Source organism: Balaenoptera musculus, chromosome 8, assembly GCF_009873245.2.
Source record: "Balaenoptera musculus isolate JJ_BM4_2016_0621 chromosome 8, mBalMus1.pri.v3, whole genome shotgun sequence".
NCBI lineage: Eukaryota > Metazoa > Chordata > Mammalia > Artiodactyla > Balaenopteridae > Balaenoptera > Balaenoptera musculus.
In genome coordinates this window covers 8513937-8536375 of record NC_045792.1, presented here as the reverse complement: position 1 = coordinate 8536375, position 22439 = coordinate 8513937, and the positions used below count along the sequence as shown (strand labels likewise).

Sequence of the window (22439 nt, the reverse complement as noted above, 5' to 3'; positions counted from 1 at the left end):
TCTGTTTCGTTCACTGTTAAATCTCTAATGTCAGACACAGTGCTTGGTGCGTATGCCTAAGACATAATTATTCAGTTATTATTAACTTAATAATACATGGAATAAATGGATGATCGAATGAATGAATAAATAAGCAGGGTACTGTTCCTGCCCACAAAGAACTTACGGTCTGGGAGGGAGATAGGCATAATAGAACTGTAATATAAGGCAGAATATGGGGGCCCTGAGAAGCATCTGGTTAAGTCCTATGACAGTGGCCAGCAGGGTCGATCCAGAAAGTACCTCTGTGTACTGGGCAGACTAGTCCCTCAACATGGATAAAAAGGTCCAGGCTGTTGAGTAGCTTTAAATTCATTTTCTCATCCATCTCCCCTCAACCTCCTGATATGATATTATTATCATCAGTTTCCAGGTGAGGAAACCAAGATGGACAGAGGTTAAGGAAATTGCCTGGTGCAATGCAGCCAGTAAGTAAGCAGGTTTGCAGTCTGGTCTGGCTGCCTCCCAAGTCCAACCTCTTTTTCCTTCTTATATCAATTATTTTTCTTTTCCTTATTGAGTTTCTTTTCAAAAATTACAAAAGTGGCAGTGCTCTCTGCAACCCAAAACAAGGCAAAGATGTGTTAACGACGGTGGGCCTTCGCACCCACGTGAACATCTGGGCTTTTCCTTCCACGCCACCTCTGTGCTCACACAGACTTATGCACGTAGATGCACTCACTCTGGAGTTTTCTCCACTTTTACAAAAATGGAATCACACCGCACACATCAGTCTGCTACTTACTTTTCTTACTTGGAACATTACGGCCATCTCTCAGGGCAAAAGATGTAGCTCTAACTCGTTCTTTTGAATAGTTGCATTTATTGATAGTATAGCTGTACCACAGGTTACCCAAACATTCCCCTACTGGTGGACATCTAGCTTGTTTTTCACTTTGTCCCACAGCAGAAGCTGCTGCATTATCCTCATGCCTGGGTACTTTTCTTTTTATAGGATACATTCTCAAACTGGGGCGGCTGAGGAAAAGTGTATGTGTATTTTTAATTGCGATAGATCCTGCTATACTATTTTCCCCAAAGATAGTAGCAATGCAGTGTCAGGCTTTGAACCCCTGCAGTTTCTAGGCCGGTGCCTGCCCCTCGTTCTTCCCTTGCCTCTTCTCCTCGGCGCCGAGTAACCCTAGGCGCATCCCAGCCTCTTCTGACCTGGCCCAGGACCCTCCAGGAAGGCTGGAGGGACACCGCCTCCTTCTCTCACCTTCTCTCAGGACATGGCTCTGCCCTCTCCCTCGGCCAGTGAGGACCGGCCGTCAGGAAGCCTGGATTGTAGTCCTAACTCTGTTCCTAATCAGCTGTTTGACCTTGGACAAGCCACTTAATTTTCTGTGCATTGGTTTCTTCACCCATAAATCGAAGGAGGTTGAGCTGGATGATGTATGAAGACCTCCCTCTCCAGATGACCTTCCCGGGTTTGAGACCTCATAGGGGTCTCACTGTGGGGAGACCCCAGTGGAGCACTGGGGTCTGTCTGCTCTCTGGGGGTCGTGGGGCCTGCAGCGGACAGAAGGGCCTTTCTACAGCCCACGTCCCTCCAAAGGCCTCCCAGCTGCCTGGACTGCTGGTTGTATCAAGGAATAGTGTGGAGGGTCGGGATTCCGGAGCCAGGCTGGCTTAGACCTGGGCTAGAACCCAGATCAGCCATGACCTGGGGCAGCTTGCCTCGCCTCTCTGTGCCTTGATTTCCGAATCTGTTAAATGGGCGAGCTAAAACGGTCTCGAAGTTCTGGAACAGCACTGTCAGTACAACCGCCTGTGCCAATGGAAACACCGTCTAGCCGGAGCTCCCAGTACAACGGCCACTAGCCACACGGGGCTGTGGAGCACCTGAAACGCGGCCACTGAGGCTGAAGACTGGATTTTAGATTTTATTTAACTTTCATTAATTAGAATTTGTATTTAAAAAGCCAGATGTGGCTAGTGGCTATCTTGATGGACTCTGCAGCTCCAGAAGATGAAGATGTTGTAATACAGTACGTAGAAAGCGCTCAGCCAGCCCAGTGTCTGGCACATAGTAAGCACTCAATAAACGTCTGCTACTATTAGGTATCATGTGTCTCACTTTCCGGCCTACCACACCTGATGGCTCGCAATGACACCCCACACTGGCTGTCCCGGAGTCACCTGGGGAGGCAGGGAGGGGGGAAGGTGTTGCCGCTGGTGATGCATGTCAGTAATGAGCCTGGCACTAAATGTTTCTGGTCTGCTACTTTCCCTGGAGGGTCATGTGAGCGGAGTGGTATGTGGCCTGCTTTGCAAGTGATTAACATGGTGTAAGCAATCTGCATGGAGAGAAAAACCCCTCTGCTGGTATTCCATTATTCTATTAGAGTTTCAGAGCTGGGATTAAGTGGACATGATTTCTTCCTATGGGCCATTAATTTTGTTTTATTGCTGGTCTGATGGCCATTACCCTTTTTGCCAATGCATTCCCCCATTAGGTTTGTACAATTAACAAAATATGTGCTGTTAGGGCTTTGATGGGAACAGTGGGATGGAAATAAAGGGAGGGGACGCAGCCTCCACTGAGTTGGGGGTGAGGAGAGGCTGGACCCTGGGGTGGGGCCTCTTCAGCACCTGCCTGGTAGTTACCCGCATTCCTGGAAAAATCCCTAAGACCTTGGCCGGCTGTCTCCTGACTTGGGATGGAGGAGCTGCCCAGCGGCGTGAGAGAGGGAGGGACCCTTGGTGGGCCCGGCTGGGAACAGCGCAGCTGAGAACGTAATGAGCCACCTCCGTGCTGTCACCTTGACCCCTCAGCAGGCAGCGTGCCTGCGTCAGCCTCCAGGTGCCCTGCCCTGTGACGGAAGCGGCTTCCAGGCGACACCTGCCCTCTCTCTGTGGGGCAAACAGGAGGACCCGTGCCTGATGAAAATGGGGGCCCCTGATACTCAGTGTCATCTGGTGATGGCCACGTGGAAATGCAAGATCAGTGTTGTTAGGTCATCCAAATTTTGGAGAAAACTTAGGAGCCTGGATTTTCAAATGTGAAATGTCCCACTTTTCAGATGTTGGCAGAATTTACAAAAACATCAGACAGGCAAGAAGCCAGCTAGGGGCTGCCAGTGAGTGACCTCTGCCAGGCACTGAGCTGCCCTTGGAGGGTTTTGAGGAGGAACGAACATGACGCAATTTGTGTTTCAGGAAGATCCCGGGCTGCGGGAGGTAGTGGATGGGCAAAAGCGGGGCCAGGCTGGAGGCCAGGATACCGACTGGGGGCCCCGGGGAGAGAGAAGGAGGCCGGAGGCAGGTCAGTGACGATGGGCCAGGAAGAAGAGCAGGGGTGCTCCCGATAGAGGATAAGCACGTCTCGGGTCTTGGTGTTTTCTCACCTCCAGGGGTGCCCACTTAGAGGAACGGGGTCCAGCTTAGAGTCTCGGGCCTGGACGGGGCCTGGGGAGCATGGCTGGGGGACAGTTTCCAGGTCCTCTGCAGCTGGGTGCCCAGCACCGCCTGCAGCCCAGGGGGCTGAGGACAGTGGGGAATCAGCCTTGTTCTTACCAGGCTTTGAGGAAGCCTGCGCAGCACCCTCAGTGCTGGGTGGGTACGTTTCTCAGAGCCGCACATTAGTGCCAGGTGATCCTCTCAGTATTCGGTTACCCCGTTGTTGTGTCTTTGAGAGCCTGGTGGCCAGGGCCTGCGGTGCTGTCACTGACAGCCTCACTGGACTAATGTAAACCACCGCGAGCTGTCGTCAGGGGGCGAGGGGAGCAGATGTGGAGCAGAGAGGGGACTCGGGTGATGAGGTGGGAGACGCAGGACACACCGTGGGGGGACGAGTGGCCCTGCAGGCATTTCCTCCTGGGAGGGTCTATTCAAGTTTTCTTTCTCTTTGGGGAGTTTTGCTCATGTGCCTACAGAGGCTTCTCAGAGATGGGGACCATCCAGAGAGACTCTCGGTGCCTGAGAACAGGTTGTCGCGATTTGTCCTCATCCTAAAGGTCTGGCTGGGGTAGGAACAGAGGAGCTTGTCACAAGCAGTGGGATGAACACAGAAGCCCTCAGGCTTCTTGGTTTGTCTCCCTTTTCCCATCCAGACTCTGCCAGCCCTCCTGGGCTGTTAGCCCTCCTAACACTGAAAGACAGCAACAGTGGCTTCATTCGTCGTTATGAATATGTTCCAGGCATTGCACAAAATGCTCTCGGTGCATCATCTCACTTAAAGGCGCTACTCTTATCCCCCTTCTAAAGGTGCGAACCTTGAGGTTTGTAGAGGTTAAGGCTAGGAGAGTGATGGACCCAGGCTTAAACTCAGAACTGTCTGACTCCTGTGTCTTTACTCTTACCCACAATCATATACTGAGCTGTGATATGGGGGTGAGTCTGGGCAGCTTCAGAGATGTAGAGATGTCAGATGGAATTTTGGTTTAAGGATCATCTAGTCAAGCACTATCATTTTGCAGATGAGGAAACTGAGGCAGGGAGTGGTTAAAGTTCCGTGTCCAAGATCACACAGTAAGTGAACGATGGACTCAGGGTGTGAACCCATGACGCCCTTGGTCTAGTGCCTTCTGTGGTCCTTGCTAAGCCCCAGGCTCATCTCTGTCCATCCTTCCAACTTACCTAGGATGCTTCGTGGGAGCTCGCTCAGCTGTCCTAGGGCACGGAGGGTCAAGTTCTAGTGTGCTCCCTCCCGTGGGAAGCTTTCTTCTGTCCTTCTCCCCACCTCTTAACAATGAACTTTCATCAGCCCCCTCATTTACCATTTCATAAATATCCTCATATTTATAAATGTGAAGGCTCAATTCCATTTATGATTCAAGTTTATCTTCATGGTGAGTAAGGCAGGCCTGAGTTTCAATTCTGGTTGCGTTATTGCAGGGCCGCTGTCTGAAGGCCTTTGACGTGATCACTTGCCTTCCAGGACTACAGGCTGCTGGCTTTAGAAGGCCCCAAAATATCATGCACGTGGTTCCCCAGCACGTGTCTGCTGGTGCATGGTGAGGAGTGAAAAACAAGGACAATGTGGAGAGGTTGCATGTGCACATATGTGTGTATATGTGTGTGTGAGAGAGAGATGGACAGATAGAGACAGAGAGAGATAGAGACAGAAAGAGAGAAGAGACAGAGATGGTGGGGGGGATGCTTTTCATGATGCTCCATTCACTTCAAAGAGTTCAAAGTGTGGTCCTTTTTGCTCTCCTTACTTTTGGGGGTTGAATTACTTTATGAAACGGTGGTGAAAGAAGACACTATTAATGTTTTATCAATATACATGTTTGTCAACCCTCCCAGTCTCACAATGTTTTTTAACGTTTTACGGATGGGGGAAGCCAAGTCTGGGAGACCATGCTCTCTGGGGCATCTTCTCACCCAATACAGGATTCTCTTTGCCGTGTTGGGAGCTCACTACTTTCCAAGGAAACCTAACTCATTGCTGGATGGTGCATAGGACTAGCGAAGTCTTTCTTGTATTGAACTGAGGATTGGCTTCCTCTAATATCTATCAATTAGCCCTAATTCTACCGTGTATAGCAACGCAGCCTCTCTGTCACATAGTTTCTTCAAATATTTGGAGGACCACCATGTGGGAGAGAGATTGTTGCTTTAGTCAATAGAATTAGGTAGGACCAATGGGTCATATTAGAGAGGGACAAATGAAGGTCCATCTCTAGTTTCTTCTCCCATATCTTCTGTCTCACGGGCTCCTAATAAGGAAAATAACAACAATGACAGCTACCATGCAATGAGTGCTTATTTTGTGTGAGACACTGTTCTATGCACTTTACGGTATATGAACTCATTAAACCCTCACAGCCAACCTCAGAGGCAGGACCCTCATTAGCCCCATTTTACAGATGAAAAACCGAGGCACAGGGAAGTTAAGTAACTTGCCCATGGGCCCACTGCCAGGAAGTGGTGGGACTGGGATGGACACCTGTACAGCCTGCTTCCAGAGCTTGTGCTTTTAACTACTAAACTTTTAACTTTAGTTAAAAGAACTAGATGTCTTTGCTCACCTCTCTCTTCTACTCATCACTGCCAAATTTATTAAAATATGATGCCACAGCTGCATCTAAAAGTAATGTGGATTGATAAGTCTAAAGTGAGGGGACCATTCTCCCCTTGGTTGGCCACCATATAGCTATTTAGGCAACTAGGATCAATGTAATGGGTTTGACAGCAACACCATACCCTGAGCTCTACCTCTGCTTGCATTTAACTCAAATAACCCTTGTCTTTTTTAAAAAAAAAAACAGGTCACCCCAATCTGTGATTTTTGCAATTGATTTTTGAATGTAAGAGTAGGATTTGGTATATTTATTCGTGTCAAATCTTTTTCTACAACTCTGTAAAAAATTAAACTGGATTTCCATGTGGGCATAGACTGTAATAATTTGATGGTTTAGAGCGATGGGATTGTGGGCAATTTTTTAAAATTTTCAAATTTATGGTTGTCATGATGTTATTGTGCAAGAAATAAAAACTGGTAGAGGAAAAAATTAACTTTTTAGTTTTGGGCCATCCTTTTAGCTTGTTCAAAGTTTTATAACACTGCCCATCAGAATCCATCTCCCCAGCAGAGGGGCTGTCCTTCACAGCTTAGCAGCATGTGCAAATGGCAAGTCTGCCGTATCTTCTTCCAAGTCGCTGGTGTCTCGACAGTCCCAAGAGGGCAGGGATAAATCCCCACTTCATGCAATTCAGCCTAGAAACTTCCTGTACTGAGTTCACTTGTGCTCAGTAGCAATGTGTCAGTAGTTTAGAAGATTACAAGTTGGAGCCCATTGCCAGCCAGGGGCTGGTTGTGGAAACTGATTAGAATGAACCGAGTCCGCCACTGAACATTTCAACAGACACCTGCTGAGAACCTGACACATGCTGGGCTATAAAGATGCATAAGGTGCCGTCCTCATCCTCACGCACTTGCCTTCAGTGGTCTGGTCTTGTCTCTGAGGTCCTTCCGTGAGTCACCAGTCTTGGTCCTGGAGATATTAGTAGACAGCCCCAGAGGAAGTGCCTCATCCTGGGCGACATCATCATGAACAAGAGGGACATCTTTCCATGAGCGCGTTGTATTACACCCCATGCCTGAATCTTCTATCTGAAATTCTACCTCTTCCAGGGAGCCTCTCTGTCTTAATTAAAAGGAAAATACTAAAGAGTGGTGGGGTGGGGAGTGTCCTCTTCTTCATGACCTTCCTTTGTTGGAAAACCTTCAATGGCTCCAGGAGCTCACAGCCCAAGCCTGGCCTCTCTGCCCGACACTCGGAGCCCAGATGCTCTGGCCCCTCCCTGCTTACTCAGCATTACTCCCTCCTCTAGTCTCTCAGGCGGCCCAGCCCATGCCTTGTCCCTGGTCACTCCATGCTTTCCCCCCGTCACCTTTGCTCAGAGTGCTCCCTTTCTTGGAATGCCCTCTCTCTTCTTCCACCAGCCGAATCGCTCCTGACCAGTCCTCCAAGACCCCAGTCAAGGTCTCCCTCCCCCTGAAAACTTCCTTGAAGGCCCCAGCTGTCGCCAACTTCGTTTCTCTGTGGAGAGAGAGTTATGGTCTCTACCACACAGTTCAGCACTACTTTATGTACGTTCTCGTCTTATTGGATGATGTTTCATATGGATATTCTTATTTCACCACTGACGTGGCGGCACTTTGATTACAGGAGCTGTGGATTTCATTCCTGCTGCACCTGGAGAGTGTAGCTCGCGGAGCAGACACCTGATAAATATGTGCTGGGTTTTTCTTCTTCTTGTTGTTATTGCTTTATCCCAAGATGAGAATTAAAAGCAGTCATGTTTTCTGATCTTTCCAATCACGCCCCCGTCATTTTTCTCTATGCACATCTCCCTCCTAACCCAATGGGACTCTTCACTTTTACTTGAAAGTGCCCTCCTACGTCTGGACTTTCCATAATCCTGCCATAAACCACAGCATCGGTGGTGGTATTTGCTTGTTTGGGCAGCTTCCCCATATAGATTGCCAGCTTCCCCAGGGGCTCCTCAGCTCTGTCCCCCTGCACGGGGTCTTCTGTCAGACAGGTGGCATCAGTAAGTGATCATTGCCTTGGTCAGCTCAGGGCTCTCCACAGCCATGAGCCTCTTTTTCTCTGGGGAAGGGGATGAAACACGCAAGAAATTGAGGCTCCAAGCAGGTCAGGAGGGAGTGATCCTGTCTCTCCGTCCTGGTTAGTCCTCTAAACAACCGTCGTTTTGCACCAGGAGCTCCTTGCTCAGGAAACTCCCCCCACTCAGCAATGGGGACACAGGGCTACCAGCCCTGGCTGTGCTCCGGAGCAGGACCCACTTCCGAGTTCACCCCCATCCGATCTTGGCTCTCGCTCCCAGCAGAATCATACACAGTCTATAAAGATGTTTTCTTTCACTGACAGGTTGACTCTGGAGCAGGACCCTGAGGCTTGCCGTCCTCCATGCCGCTCACCAGAAGAGGGACCGTGAACCGTGAGTAACTCTGACGGGCATTTTCCATGCTGACTCAGTAAGGTTATGGGTGAAAGACCAGCCCTGAACCTGATCTTTCACAGCCGTGCATTGTGCGAGAGACGCACTCTCTCTCAGTGAGCTGGTCAGAATGTGAAATACAGTGGACCTCTAATTAGATGAGGTCCGAACGTGACGAAGAGGCCCTGTAACATGACATCCTATTTAATTAGACTGTATTGATTGTGCGTTAAGGTGGACCTGACGTGTTATGCATGTCATGAATGTTGGAGAGGGAAGCTCTCGAGCTTGCAAGGGCAGGCTAAGCTTGGGAGGCCGTGAGAGGAGGACCTGGGCCAAGGTCATAGCTTGCGCTTGCTTTTATGTCTGGTTGTTTCTGGAGAGACGTGAGGGAGGAAAAAGGAGAAACTGCTGGTCGCTTCCCTTCCATCAGCTCGGGAACTGCTCCCCACCTTATCCGTCTGTGTATTTGCTCATATCGGTTCTCGCACTTGGCAGAAGTCTTCCCACCTGTAGGCCCTGGCCTAAGTCCAGTCTGCTCGTTGCCACGTCCTTCGGTAATCCAGCTAGAAGTGGTTTCTCCCTCTTCTGAGATCCCGTGCCTCATCCGTCTGCTGGGCATTCCTCTGCCCGCACGTCGCCGTGTGCCCTCAGTGAGCCTGTGAGCTCCTGGCGGCTAGTCTGGGATTCCCTGCTCCTTGCTTCCCCTCTGCACCCTCCACCTAGGCGCCGCTCAGGCACTGTCAGCTGGAAGGGCTGGCCTGGGGCTGCACAGCTTCCCTGCCCTGCTTCGGGGGCTCCCGGGGGCTGAGCGGCTGCGACTTTGATAGTACATTGGCTCCCAACCAGTCCGCGGAATTATAAATGATTAACCGTTATCAGCGCACATCTTCACCTCTGTGTAAAAATAGATTGACTGTAATGAGCATTTGAATAAATCATAAGAATGGCCGCCCTGCGATCGTCTAACATCCTGCCGATGGCTGCCCGGTGAGTGAGCAGGGCGCCGGCCCTCCGCCTAATGGCCTGCGCGGCAGTGCTGGTGCCTCTGTGATTGACAGGACGCAGCTCCCAGGGCATCCCCTCTCCTCCCGGCTTGGAGTGGTCGATCCCCAGACACCGGGCCGGGGAAGGGTGCCTCCCTCCATCCTGTTCCAGGAAGGCCTATCTAGGAGATGGGGCCGGGGTGAGGGGAGCCAGAGTAGGAAGATAATGACCTTTGTGAGAATTGATGTCTCCTCACACCGGAGGTTAGAGGGACCTCATCAGTCAAGTCAGTATGAGAGGAGCAAGCCGAGCGTGAAGGTTCACGACACCGGGGTGCGTGTAGGGGAGATAAGTCTGCACGCTCCGTCCCTGTCCCCGAGAGCAGCCGGGCACCTGGCCCGGGCCCACCCACACCTGGGGGAGCTCCCTCGTGGGGACACTCTGGGACCCGCACAGAGGAACGAGGAAGAGTGGGGATCTTCAGGTCCTGGGACTCTGAAAGGGGAAGGTTCAAAGGCTCTTCCTGGGAGGGTTTTTTGCTGGGGGAGAGCCTGCCTTTCGGAGGGGGAGGAAGAAGAGGAGGGACGGGACCTGCTGAGGAGGGGACAGTCTGCAAGGCTGAAGTGAGGGCTGGATTTGAGAGGGAAACAGCAAACGTTCTAATTTAATTCGAGTGGCGTTCCAGTTATTATGGCTGTGTAACAAACCACCCCAAGACATAGTGACTTGACACCGTTCATTATGCTCATTTATTCTGTGAGTCAGGAGTGCACACAGGGCGCAGTGGGGAGGTTGCCTCTGACCCACGGGTCTGGGGTCTCTGCTGGGGCAGAAGCTGGGTGCTGGAATCGTCTGGCGGCTCGTTCACTCACCCCCCTGGGCGTGGACACCAGCTGTTGGCCGAGGCGCTAGCTGGGGCTGTCCACCAGGCCCACGTGCCCTTTCCACGTGGCCTGGACATCTTCATAACGTGGATCCTCGTAAGGTGGTGGTTGGATGCCCAGAGGGAGCGTCCTGAGAGGGAAGAGGAGCCGGACGGGGCCGCCCTGCCCAAGCCCAGCAGTATCACTTTCACACATTGCCCTGGTTGGGGGCAGGTGCAAAGGCCCACCTGGGTTTAAAGAAGGGGACGTGGACACCTGCCCCTGCAACCACGTCTCAGAGGAGGAGAATCCACAGCACGTCAGATGAAGAGTGTGGTTGGGGGTAACATGTTGTGGCGGCCGTCTTCGGAGCGCACACTCCCACACTAATGCTCCTCAAGTCTGGCCCAGCACAGCCTCATGTACTCCCGAGGCAGGCTAAGGAAGCCTGCCTGCAAGAACCAAACTGTCTCTAAACCCAGCCAGTGTCTGGATTTAAAGGCACCCCGCCAAGCTAGGCTAGGCTCCTCCCCAGGGGGGCATTCCCCGAGGACACGCTGGTGTTAGGAGGCCCTGCAGTTGGCAGAAACCTCTACCTCAGCGGTCCCCAACGTTTTTGGCACCAGGGACTGGTTTCCTGGAAGACAGTTATCCCCCGGACCGGGAGGGTGGGGGAGGGGAAGGGGAGGGATGCTTCAGGCGGGAATGCGAGCGGTGGGGGGCGGCAGGTGAAGCTTCGCTTGCTCACCGCTCACCTCCTGCTGTGCAGCCCGGTTCCTAACAGGCTGCGACCCCTGCTCTACACTATAGTCCTTCCCAGCAAGAATGGGTCCAGTGTGCCACCCACAGCTTGAAGTGCCAGGTCTGGAGAGGGCCTTAGACCTGTGACAAGGACTCCACAAGCCTGGAGCCCTTCGTTCCCAGGCATAGCTCCCACACCCTCCACTCCCTGGCCTTCCGGTCTGGGGGAGGCTGCAGCCAAAGATCAGAGCGAAGAGGCTGTCGGGTCTGTCAGGGTGTGCGGGGGGCCTGGGCTATGCGGGCAGCCCTTCCTCCGTGATCCTCGTGTCCTTTCCTCTCCTTGCTTCCGCTCTGCCACACCCTGTAACCTGTGGGAGGCGGGGCCTTTGAGGACCAGTCTCCATCTCCTTTGCCATTTGCCTGACCCGGATGCAGCTAAGTTTTGGAAGAGCACCTGAGTACCCTGGATGCCTTGCTGTGACTTAAGGGGATAGAAACAAAACTCAAGCAACCACAGGGTGAGAGCAGAACCAGTTGGTTTTTCCAAAGGGCCAAGATATGAGAATGGCTAATGGTGAAGGGGAGGGGGCAGGGAAGAGAGGGGCAAAGGGGCTTGGGTTTTGTTTTGGTTTTTTATTTATTTACTTATTTATTTGGCTGTGTTGGGTCTTCGTTTCTGTGCGAGGGCTTTCTCTAGTTGCGGCAAGCGGGGGCCACTCTTCATCGCGGTGCGCGGGCCTCTCATTATCGCGGCCTCTCTTGTGGCGGAGCACAGGCTCCAGACGCGCAGGCTCAGTAATTGTGGCTCACGGGCCTAGTTGCTCCGCGGCATGTGGGATCCTCCCAGACCAGGGCTCGAACCCCTGTCCCCTGCATTGGCAGGCAGATTCCCAACCACTGCGCCACCAGGGAAGCCCCAGAGGCTTGGTTTTGATGAAAAGTTTTGGAGGGAGAGTCTTGGAGTCTTCCACAAGTCGACTTAATATTAATAGTAATAACTGTCGTTTGTTGAGCACTTACTACATGCTAGACACTCTGCTCAGCACGTGATGTGCATGTTTTTACTGAAACCCTCACACTATCTTATGAGACACTGTTACTATCTTGGTATTACATAAAGAAACGGAGCAGAGGCTCAGGGACAAGAGAGGTACCCTAGTCAGTGACACAGTAAGTTAGTCACAGAGTTGAAATCAAACTTATGACTCTATCCTAGAGACTTAATCACTTCATTATGCGGCTCCAGGAAACTCAAGTTTACTCTCCTGTAACAGGGAGAAGTCTGATGACATCACCTCCAATGTCACCCTCAGTTCTAAGATTCTAAATGTGCAGAAAAGATTCTGGGAACTGACTTAGACACCTCTAAAGTGGAGGCCGGCCTTGTGGAAATGGGTCTGTGTGAAAGCACAGAATGATTTCCTGTTCTCTCCTTTCCCCTTTTGTGAAACTTAGGTCAGGAAACCAATGTTTAATTTGGGCAGGTGAAGGAAACAGATAAAAACCTAAAAGATCATTTGTATTTTCAAGGCTTCAACTTGGGGGGGAAAACATTGGGTTTGAAGTCCAAAGCTGGGGTTTGAGTCTCAGCCCCATGACTTAGAACCTCTGTGATTCTGGATACAACTCTTTGGTCTTCAGATTCCTTATCTCTAGAATGGAAATGGGATTGTACACCCTTCCCAGGACGGCTGTGAGGACTAAATGAAATCCAGCACGTGCGAGCTTTAGAGCCATTCCTGGTGCACAATATGTATACAGTAATGGTTCAGCCATCCACTCACCCAGTACGTTAGGAAAAAGTAGAGATGGAAAGACTGTTCCTCTCCGTTGCTGCTGACAGAGATGGTCTAGCATCTTTCTTTTAACCATACTCTCCATAAAAGTTCACTCATAAACTATTGATATTTTAATAATACACATTAGCATCTTGCCCTTTGACAGATGAATATTGAATGAGCAATAAAGAGGCAAAAGAGTAACCAGGTACATGGCTGCGGGGAAGCTGGAATCATGAGTGGTTGTCAGAGGGAAGGCCCCTTTCTAGGGACCTTGTGACTCACCTCTCTCTCCAGTGGCCCCTAGGAAACAGCTCTTAAAAGGAGCTCAGAATCCGGTCCAGCCCAGCCCAGTCACGGCAGGATTTGTCCCCAGTTTTCCTTCACTTGGCTGGAGGGGACTTGGGAGAAGACAGAAAAAGGTCATTAAAGAGCTGCTGAAGGCCTGGACTTTTCACGCTCGCGTGAAATACCTGGCATGTCCCCCTCCCTTTGCGGAAGATGCAGGCTTCTTCCCCGCATACTCTCTCCTGCTCCGTAAATTAAAAGTCTGCAGACCAAGTGCCCACAAGAAATCAGTCAACAAGCTTAGAAATAACTCAAACTACTTCCGCCCCCTCTCCGTCCTCCGCCCACCAGGTCTTGATGGGGCCTATGCTTGGGGTGTGTGTGTGAAGGTTTATAAGACAGAATTTCCTGCCTTTGCAGCTCCTGCTCCAGCCCCGCTGCCACGGCCTCCAGTTTTTCGTGGCCTCCATCTGGCCTGGGAGTCCTTGAGTGTGCAGAGAACAGTGGCAGGGGCTCTTCGTTGGTCCGGCTTAATTGGTGTGATTTAATGACGTTTGTGGCGGATTCAGATTTATACGGCTTTCTGAGCTGCAAATCTGCTTTCTAAATGTGGAATTTTTGTGGAGTGGTAAAAAATAATGGCTGTTCTGTGATTCCTGCCTCCCAAGCTAGGAGATTGCAATTTACATTATGCAAATAGACATTATGCAATCAAGGCACTTTAGCAGGAATCTGGCGGCAGAGAGGCCGCTGATGAGATGCGAGGTCTGCAGCCCCAACTGGAGGGGCCCTGGAAGAGCGGAGATGAGGTGGGGAGGGGGTGGGGCGGGCGGAGGGGTCGAGTCTGTTCCGCTGGCCCAGAGATGAACGCTTCCGGGGGCTGCCAAAGCGGCTCTCTCAATGAATGGCTTTGTTTAATCATACCCCCTGTCCAGAGGACTATTGTCTTACGGATAATATCGTTTGCCTAACGAGATTTTGCTAATTAAATCTCCTTTCAGTTGGTGTGACTGTGACTGCAGGAGAGGGGCTATTTGGAGTCTTCTCCATAAACCTTTCTGGAGAGGAGCAGGGAAGGAGGGCCGGGAGGGAGGGGAGGAGAGAAAGGAGGGGAGGGAGAACCTTCCCTGCGGTAAGCAGGCCTCGGGAAGCTTCCAGCGGGGTTTGGAGCTACAAGGTGGTTGCCACCACCCACCTGGCCTTTCTCTCCTGTTCTCTGGAAATGCAGGTACCCATAAATCTTTGTCCAGCCTGAGGGATTTCCCCCCTTTTCGCTTCCTCTGTGGCTCCTGTCGCCTCCACCATTACCCTTCTCAAGTCCTTCCCAAATCCCCAGAGCTTCTGCGGGATTTCCAGGCGCTGCTGCCAGCAGCTCTGGCGGTGGGTGGTGGCAGTGGTGATGTAGGAACCCTCCCCTGGCCTTCACTGTTAGCCAGCCAGCCTGGCTCTTCAGAGAAGAAAAATTGCTCCCAAATTGGCCATTTCTCCAGCGATAATTGCATGAATCAAAGAGGAGGAGACCTTGTCAAATTCATGTGTCATCAGAGTCAGCCAGGGATGTATGTGGAGGAGCCTAGCGCTGTGCCAGCAATAGCTGGAGCCTAATTAATGCTGTTGTGAGCGTGTGCCCATGTCACGCCTGTGCTCCTCCATCCCCAGGGGTTCTTTACTGTCTGCGGCTTCCTTGGCCCGGCTGGCCAGGGGCCTCACAGCTCAGCCCTGTCTACTTTTCCTGCTTCATCTCCTGCCCGCCTCGTAGCTCTCTCCTCCCTGTTACTTACAGACACTCCTATTCCTGGTACCCAAATATACCAGGTTGCTCAGTTCCCCCCAAATACTCTGTTTCACTTCGCACCTCAGTGCCTTTGCACTTGCTGTTCCCTCTGCCTGGAATCTCCTCGTCCTGAATAGCCCCTGCTCCTCCTGCAATACCCAGCTCACATATCTCCTCTCTGACTACTGCTCACAGGGCTTCCTGCCTTTCCTGAAACACTGCTGTCCTCCTTCATCCTGTACGTTGTCACAGCACCTCAAACATATGTATCTATCTATCCAAGTTAAGAACTGAATCTTATTCTTCTCCTAATCCCAGTACCTAGAATCATCCCTCGCCACAAGAGGCCCCCTACAAGTTTGGTTGAATGAAAAAATGAAGGAGTGAACCGAGGGGTAGGGGGTGGAGTGATGGAGAGGTTTTCTCTAGTAAGCCCTCCAAACCCCAGGATGGGTGATGGGAGGAGGAGGGGGCAGGAGCCTGATTTCTGTGGGGGCTTTGCAGAGTTACTTGCCCATCCATTACCTTTACTTCCTGGGTGGGAAAGCCTTAATTCCCCCTGTGTGCCAGGCCCTACACTAGGTGTGTCAGCGTCTCCTGTCGCACCTTCTCACGTGGATCCTGTGAAGTGGGTATTGTTTTTGCAGAGGGCACTGAGGATAGTCTATCCTCATCTGAGAGCAAGGCAGTGTTTACTTGTAACTGGGTCCAGTGGTGGGGACCCAGCAGGCTCTACTTCTAGGTAGGTGAAAGCTCCTATTCTTCCCAGTCCTCCCTCCCCATCTATCCATCTATTCAACCATCCATCCATCCATCCTTCCATCCATCCCATCCATCCATCCATCCATCCATCCATCCATCCATCCCATCCATCCATCCCATCTATCCATCTATCCCATCCATCCATCCATCCATCTATCCCATCCCATCCCATCCCATCCATCCCATCCATCCATCCATCTCATCCATCCATCCATCCATCCATCCATCCATCCATCCATCCATCCATCCCATTTATTCATCCATCCATCTATCCATCCTGACTAGAACCTAAGCTGTTGCACCCTGGGCTGTCCCCGTGCTGGAATGCCTGGGTTGCTGCACTGGGAGGGCCTGTGTGTCTGCGTGTGTGCTGGGGGATGGGCGAAACCCAGGCCCCGCAGATGGCCCCCGGCTGCTGGCTCTGGTCTGTTGCCCAGCTAGCAGTGGGGATGTGAGGATAAAGGAGTCTGCCTTCCATGCTGTGGAGCATGGGGGCAGTCCAGGAGAAACGGCTCGCATCCTCCTATGTGATAAGGGTGTATGCCTGTTGCCTGTGTCTGTGCAGGCTGCAGGGTGTGTTTGTGTGAGGCAGTGTTTGAAGACAGTGCTTTATGTTTTTCTTGGTTCCTGAGTTTCAGTGCTTTGCTTTTTGCCCTGAAGTTTTTCCCTTGGTGCCCATGTTCTGTCTCTTAACCAAGGCTTGTAATCATCTTAACATCCCCACCATGCTATCTATGCTCTGAGTCTGAAGGGTTTCTTGGTACATAATAGGTGCTCAACAAACACTCTGTGATGCACTGAATGAGTGAACAAGCATGCCCTTTGCTGTCGGATAGACTTGAGCTTGAGCCCTAGTTCTGTTATTTAGGTAGCTGGGACCTTTGGATTTAATTTTCTCATTCAGAAAGCAGGAATTCTAACACTACCTATTCTATCTTTCTTGAAGGGTTGTTGGTGGAAGATTATAAGAGATATGTGAAAGTGTTTTATAAACTATAAAGCAAGTGTAAGGGGTTATTATTATAATGGTTATCACACTTGAAGTGATCATTGTGTTTGAAAATTAGGGATTCTGTTTTCAGTAATATAAAATCATCCAGGCTGTGTTGGAACTCTGAGGCTTACAGAGCAATTATTATGGGAACTGATTCCCCATTGGCCCAACTATGGGGACTTCCAGGGGCTGGGGTGGGAGGAGGGGTCTGGTGAAGAGGGCCCATCTTCATTTGTGCCACCTATTCCCCAAGTGGACCCACACAAATGGTCTCTCCTGAGTCTCAGCCATTGCCCAGTCTTCTGTGCCTCATTATCTTTGCATATGCTGTTCCCTCTGCTAGGTCAGCTTCTCCCCTTTTCTCCACTGGTCTTTTGACCCTCTTGTGCCAAGTTGCTGCACTGTCCTGGGCTCCCTGGTTGCACAGTATGCCTCCCTGAGGGCCTTTATCACATGGCATCTGGGACTGTGAACACCAGGGCAGGTGCCGGCCATCACTCATCTCTGTAGCTCCAGAGCTGAGGGGATGGATGGATGGGTGGGTGAAAGGTGAAGCGGAGGGTTGGGGCTTGGTAGATGCACGGGATTTGAGCTTTTGAAGCACCCTAAGCTGTAGGGGCAGGCAAGGAAGAAGCAGCTTCAGAGAAATTAGCACTGCTGTGCAAATAACCCCCAAATTTCTGAGAGATGTTTCCCACCCACTCTCAGGTCCAAAAGGTTAAGTAGGCTGATCCTCCCTGGAGTCCCTGGGCCTGGAGGCCCCAATTCCGTGCAGGTGGGTGACTGGATGTCAGCCAGGTGGGCAGTGAGGCCCCCAGGTTGGAGCTGAGTCCTGAGGACAGGGAGGCACCTGCCCGTTGTGGGTCCTCACAGGCGAGCCGTCAGCCACGTGGGGAGGCAGGTGCTGCCTACCACCATCCCCAACCCTTCCAGATCCTGCCTCTTGGTGGAGTCAGCCCCAGCTGGTGGAGAATCTGCTGGAAGCCCTCCCGGGAACCTGGCTCCCTCGCTTTCTCCCTGTGTTTGGAGGCATGCTGTCTCCACCCTGCTCTGGTCTCTCCCCCATGCCCGCCCACCCCGGGCAACGCTCCTGGAGCCCCAGGCAGCCGCAGCCAAGTGCCAGGGGTCTGGGAGGCTTTTCATTACCGAATGCACTGAACCTATTTGTGAGTGTTTTGCAAAGTGTTTAATCCAAGGTGTTCCCTCAATTAAATTAGTGCAAACATCTGGGTCCCACATCCAGCTCCATTTGCATTCTGTGCTATTTATTACAGCGGGAAATGGGAAGGCACCTTAGGAATATTTAGGACTGAATTGGGGTGGGTTTGGGGGGTGGGTGTCTGAGGGTGCCTGTGAGGTCGGTCCACGAGGCGGACCCATCTCCGGCCTGGGACTGATGTGGAGCTGCTTTCTGGTGCAGGGGACCACACGGCGGCGGTGGGGGGGGGGGTGGTGTCTGGGCTCGGGACCACCCGGTCTTATGGGGGAGGCTGGGTGAGTTTAATTCATGCCCCCAGTCCCCACCTGGGCCCAAGTACCTGCAGAAGCAGGAGGCTGTTGTTTTATAACTTTAAACCCAATTTTTAAAAAAAGAAAGTGTATCACATTCAAGTGACCCATCTGGGTCTCTCCTGAGGGAGTCTTTCCTGCTGCAAGGTGGGTTTTTTCATCATGAAACTGCTCAGCCTTGGTGACTGGCGGAGCGTGGGTGGCAGCTCTGTTCCCCATACCGTGTGATTCCGGTCCTGTCGAGGACTTCGGGAGTCCTACTATTATCCTTATCCAGGAGGCTGAAGAAGAATAGCTTCTGTTCAGTGCATTATCTGTTGTAACCCTCCCACCAACCCTGAGGCAGGTCCTCTAATAATAGAACAGATCAGAGAGCCAGGCTTAATCAGACAGGTTAAGCAACACGCTCATTGTTCCACAACTAGAAAGGGGAGCAGATGGGATGTGAACGCAAGTCTGCACGACCCCAAAGACTACTTCCCACTGCACTAGGACATCTCTCGTGAATGAAGCAGTTGGGATTGCCTTTGAGTTGGGGACCTTGCCCCCTCCCCAAGTCTCGTGGCCAGCACATCCTGGCCGGGCTGTGCAGAGGCCCTAGTCCTAGCCTGCCTGCCCCACTGGGATGGCGTAACCTGGGATTCCCAGGGGCCTGCGATGGTGACTCACCCAAGGGAAGGAATTCCTGGCTTTTGTGGGATGGGGCAGGGAGGAAAAGGAGTAGTCTGGAGAGTGAAGAAGAGGCTCGTGGGATGCTCAGTTCCTTGGTATTGAGTATATCACTGAATTCCTTGGTACCGAGCGGGGAAACTGAGGCTCAAAGGAGGCAACCCCTTGCCTAAGGCCACCGAGGGTTTTGGTGGTAGAGGCTGGACCGGAGCCCAGGGCTCCTACCTCCTGGGAGGGGAGTGATGTCAGGGCCTGGGGAGGTCCCAGGGGTTCTATAGGGTGTGCTGGCATTCTAGATGCAAAGTGTAAATCAAGGCTGGAGCAAGCAACCAGGATGAGAAGGGGATGAAAGGCTCCTCTGCTAAGGATGCTTCTGCACCACATTTAACGAAGAACCTTCCAGGTCCTAGAGGGCTGCTGGCCATCTCTGGCCTGGGCCCTGGGGCAGGTCCACACCAGCTCCTGGGATTTCACGTAGTGATGTTGGGGGCGGCAGAACCTGGGAAGGCTGGAGGGGACCCGGGACCTGGGGCAGTGCACACATGGGGGTGTCCAGCTTGCCTTCGCCTTCCCCATCTGCCCTGCAGTCTGGGCAGCATCTGGAGGAACAGGGTGCAATGGATTCAAACCTCAGTCCCCTCTCCCACTTCCTCCCTTGATGAGACAGGACCAGGTCTTAGCCTTAGTTTCCCCATCTGTTAAAGAGTAATAAAATCTCATCTTACAGGATCGTTGGGAAAATTAAAGGAAATAGTAGGTATGCTTGACCCTGCTTCTGGGTGCAGAGCGGTGTTGCTGGTTTTCCTTTCTTCTCCATAGCCCGGGTCTACTTTCCCCTTTGGACCCTGTACCTACTCCGGGATATCGAGGGATGAGGGGCTCTGTTGACGAGGGTGGGCAGCCCCTGTCTCGGTTCTTCCCCTTCCCTCTTCTCTCCCCTCCCTCCCTCTCTCATGAGAAGACTTTAATAAATGCATCTCAGCATGTGGCCCTGCCTGGGGCTTTATAAGAATGAATTGCTTATCCCAGCCCTTACTTCCTAGAAATGACAATCTGCAATCAATACACATTTATTAAGCTCCACTGTGTGTGGTACCCAGCTCTAGGCTCAGCAGGGTCAGCCTGAGAGCGATCCCCAGGCTTCTTGTCTCCTCCCAGGGCCCCAAAGTTTCCTGCTTTCTTTGGCTTTGCTGGATCCCAGGACCATCTGCTGTTACCAGCAGAATTTGGGGTTTCTGTACCCTTTTGTGCCTCTCTGCTTCTACACGAGGTCCTCTTTGCCTCGAGTACCCTCCAACCCCCTCATTTACCTGGGTAGAGCTCAGTTCCTTGGTTATGAGTATGTCTGTAACCACATCTCAGCTAGGGTTTATCTTCCTTGAGCTCCCAGTGCACACTGGGCATCTTTCTGTGACTAATAATCACATCATATGTCGATTATATCTTTATTAGAGATGCTTGGCTCTCCAAGGGTAAGGGTACGAAGTGTAGCATCCTAGAACTAGCATGGGCCCTAGGGGTCATCTGTTCTCCTCGCCTGCAGGCCAGGTCATGCTCAGTTCATCCCTGGCAGAGGAGAATGCTTTCCTCTCCTGTTAGCCTTTGATGCTCAATAAACGCTTGTTTTGTTGGACAAACCACTGGCATGTTTGAAGGGAGGCTGTCATGGCAGCATGCCTTGCTCTCTAGTTTCCAGGGTGTTCAGCCTGAGAGTACGTCCCTGTCCCTTTTATGTGCAATTCTAGTAAGAATTCTGTCTCTTTCACCCGGCCTCAGGATATGGGATCTCCAGATGGAGCTGAGGATCTGCAGAGAAGAATGCGCCCCTTGATTTACTGCCCCTGTGTCTTTGCCCCCGGCATTTCCTTTTCCTGAAAAGTCTTCTCTGTCTGCACGGCCAAACCCTGCCCTTCCTCCCCCGTCTCACACCACCTCTTCCACGAGCCATAGAGCCCTCAGGGGAAACCAAGCATCCTCTCCCTTCCAGAGCGCCTGGCCTGAGTCTCCTCACACTGACCAGCGTCCACCTGCATCCTCAGTATATCTGTCTGTCCTCCTCCATGAAGATGTGTCGGTACAGGGCACGTGGCTGATGCTTCTGTAGCCCTCGCTCCACCTGGCATGGCGCCTGGCACATTCTGAATTTATCACACGTGTTTGCCAAATGAATGGGATTACCATTCATTACATTTGTCACCAGTTACTGGAAACTGGATGCTAGGGCCAGCAAAAGAAAAACAGGTGTTAAATTCTGTTTGGTGTACTGAGCAGACCGGCATTACTTCTGTATGGCAGGCCTGTCAAGTCCCAGACATTGATACTCTACATGTAGAGTCTCCAAAACAGAGAGAGCAAGATGGGCCATTGGGATAAGAGAAGAAAATATTACAGCTTTATTTGTATGTATTTTTTTAAAATCTCATCCTGTTTAGATTTCTGTTTTTGAATATGTTCCCTAAGACACCTCATATATTGGTAGAGCAGTAGGGTGAATATATACACTCCCACACATGCATGTTTATATATGTATGCATTGAGCGTGTATTACACGTTTTTTACTGATAGAGTTGTAAACAAGTCTGAGGACCATGGACTTGGGCCCCTGGCCCACTCTCCAGGAGATGAGTCCAGTGCCTATTTGCCATTGTCTCCGGACAAATGTCCCATCCCCTAACGTGGCCTCATGTCATGCCTAAAGCCATACAGCCTGAAACTCACTGGCTGGCAAACTCCTTCGGGACGGTGACTTGGGGGCCCTCTTCACCTGTGACTCTCCAGGGCCTGGCACATGACAGGCACTCAGTAAATTACATGGGGCTTGAATAATATTTATTTGAAGTGAGACTATCTGAGAATCTTCGAAAGTTTTAAAATTTGACTTCAATTTAATCCTGAACTGTCTACTCCCAGATAGTACACTTGACATATTTACTAGAGACACATTATGCAACAAAAAAATAAGTGTATGCCTACTTTGTACCAGGTTCTGAGTTAGGTACTGGGTGTCAAATTTGAGGTCTCTGACCTCAAGTTACTTACATTCCCCTTTTTCAAAAACAACCAAACAAGAAATCATAATGTAAATCAGCACTCCCCTCTTCACTGCGACTGTTTTGAAACAAACGGCCAGGCCTCACACCATTTCCTCTGCAAATGCTCTAGACAGTCATTTAGGGAGGACAGAACCCATCAACCAATGTAGTTGTGTTCTAGGGGCTGTGCTACAGCCGCTGGGCATGGCCAGGGCCCAGGGGAAGCCGGGAGTGCTAGTTCTCCCGACAGGGGTGGGGTGGGCGGGTAGAGTGGGGTCAGGAATGATTTTTGTATAAATGATGCTTAGGCTGAGTCTCTAAGCTTAACTTCTAGGCTCCCATGTGGAAATTTCAGAAGCCAAGAGGGGGCCTATCAGATAAGGGGTGGGTTTGAATAGAGGGAGATGGCGGGCACAGAAGACAGAACACTGACAGATCTTACAGCTGTCCTCCATCCTCTTAAGACCAGAAGCCGAGGCCTCTTGCCCAGGGCTGCAGAACCAGAGATTGTCAGCAGCAGAACCTGGGCTCAGCGGCTTCTCCCTGGCCTCCCTCCGCCTGCTCTCCACACTTGGAGGACCCACG

General features: G+C 51.5%; 1 protein-coding gene across 1 annotated transcript in view; it reads left to right on the top strand.

The window, feature by feature from the left end:
- PKNOX2 (PBX/knotted 1 homeobox 2) overlaps positions 1-22439 on the top strand; it is a 258828-nt gene that overhangs the window by 63346 nt on the left and 173043 nt on the right. The window contains exon 2 of the mRNA XM_036861893.1: positions 8388-8457. The gene's annotated coding sequence lies outside the window, so the exon portion shown is untranslated. The remainder of the gene's footprint in view (positions 1-8387; positions 8458-22439) is intronic.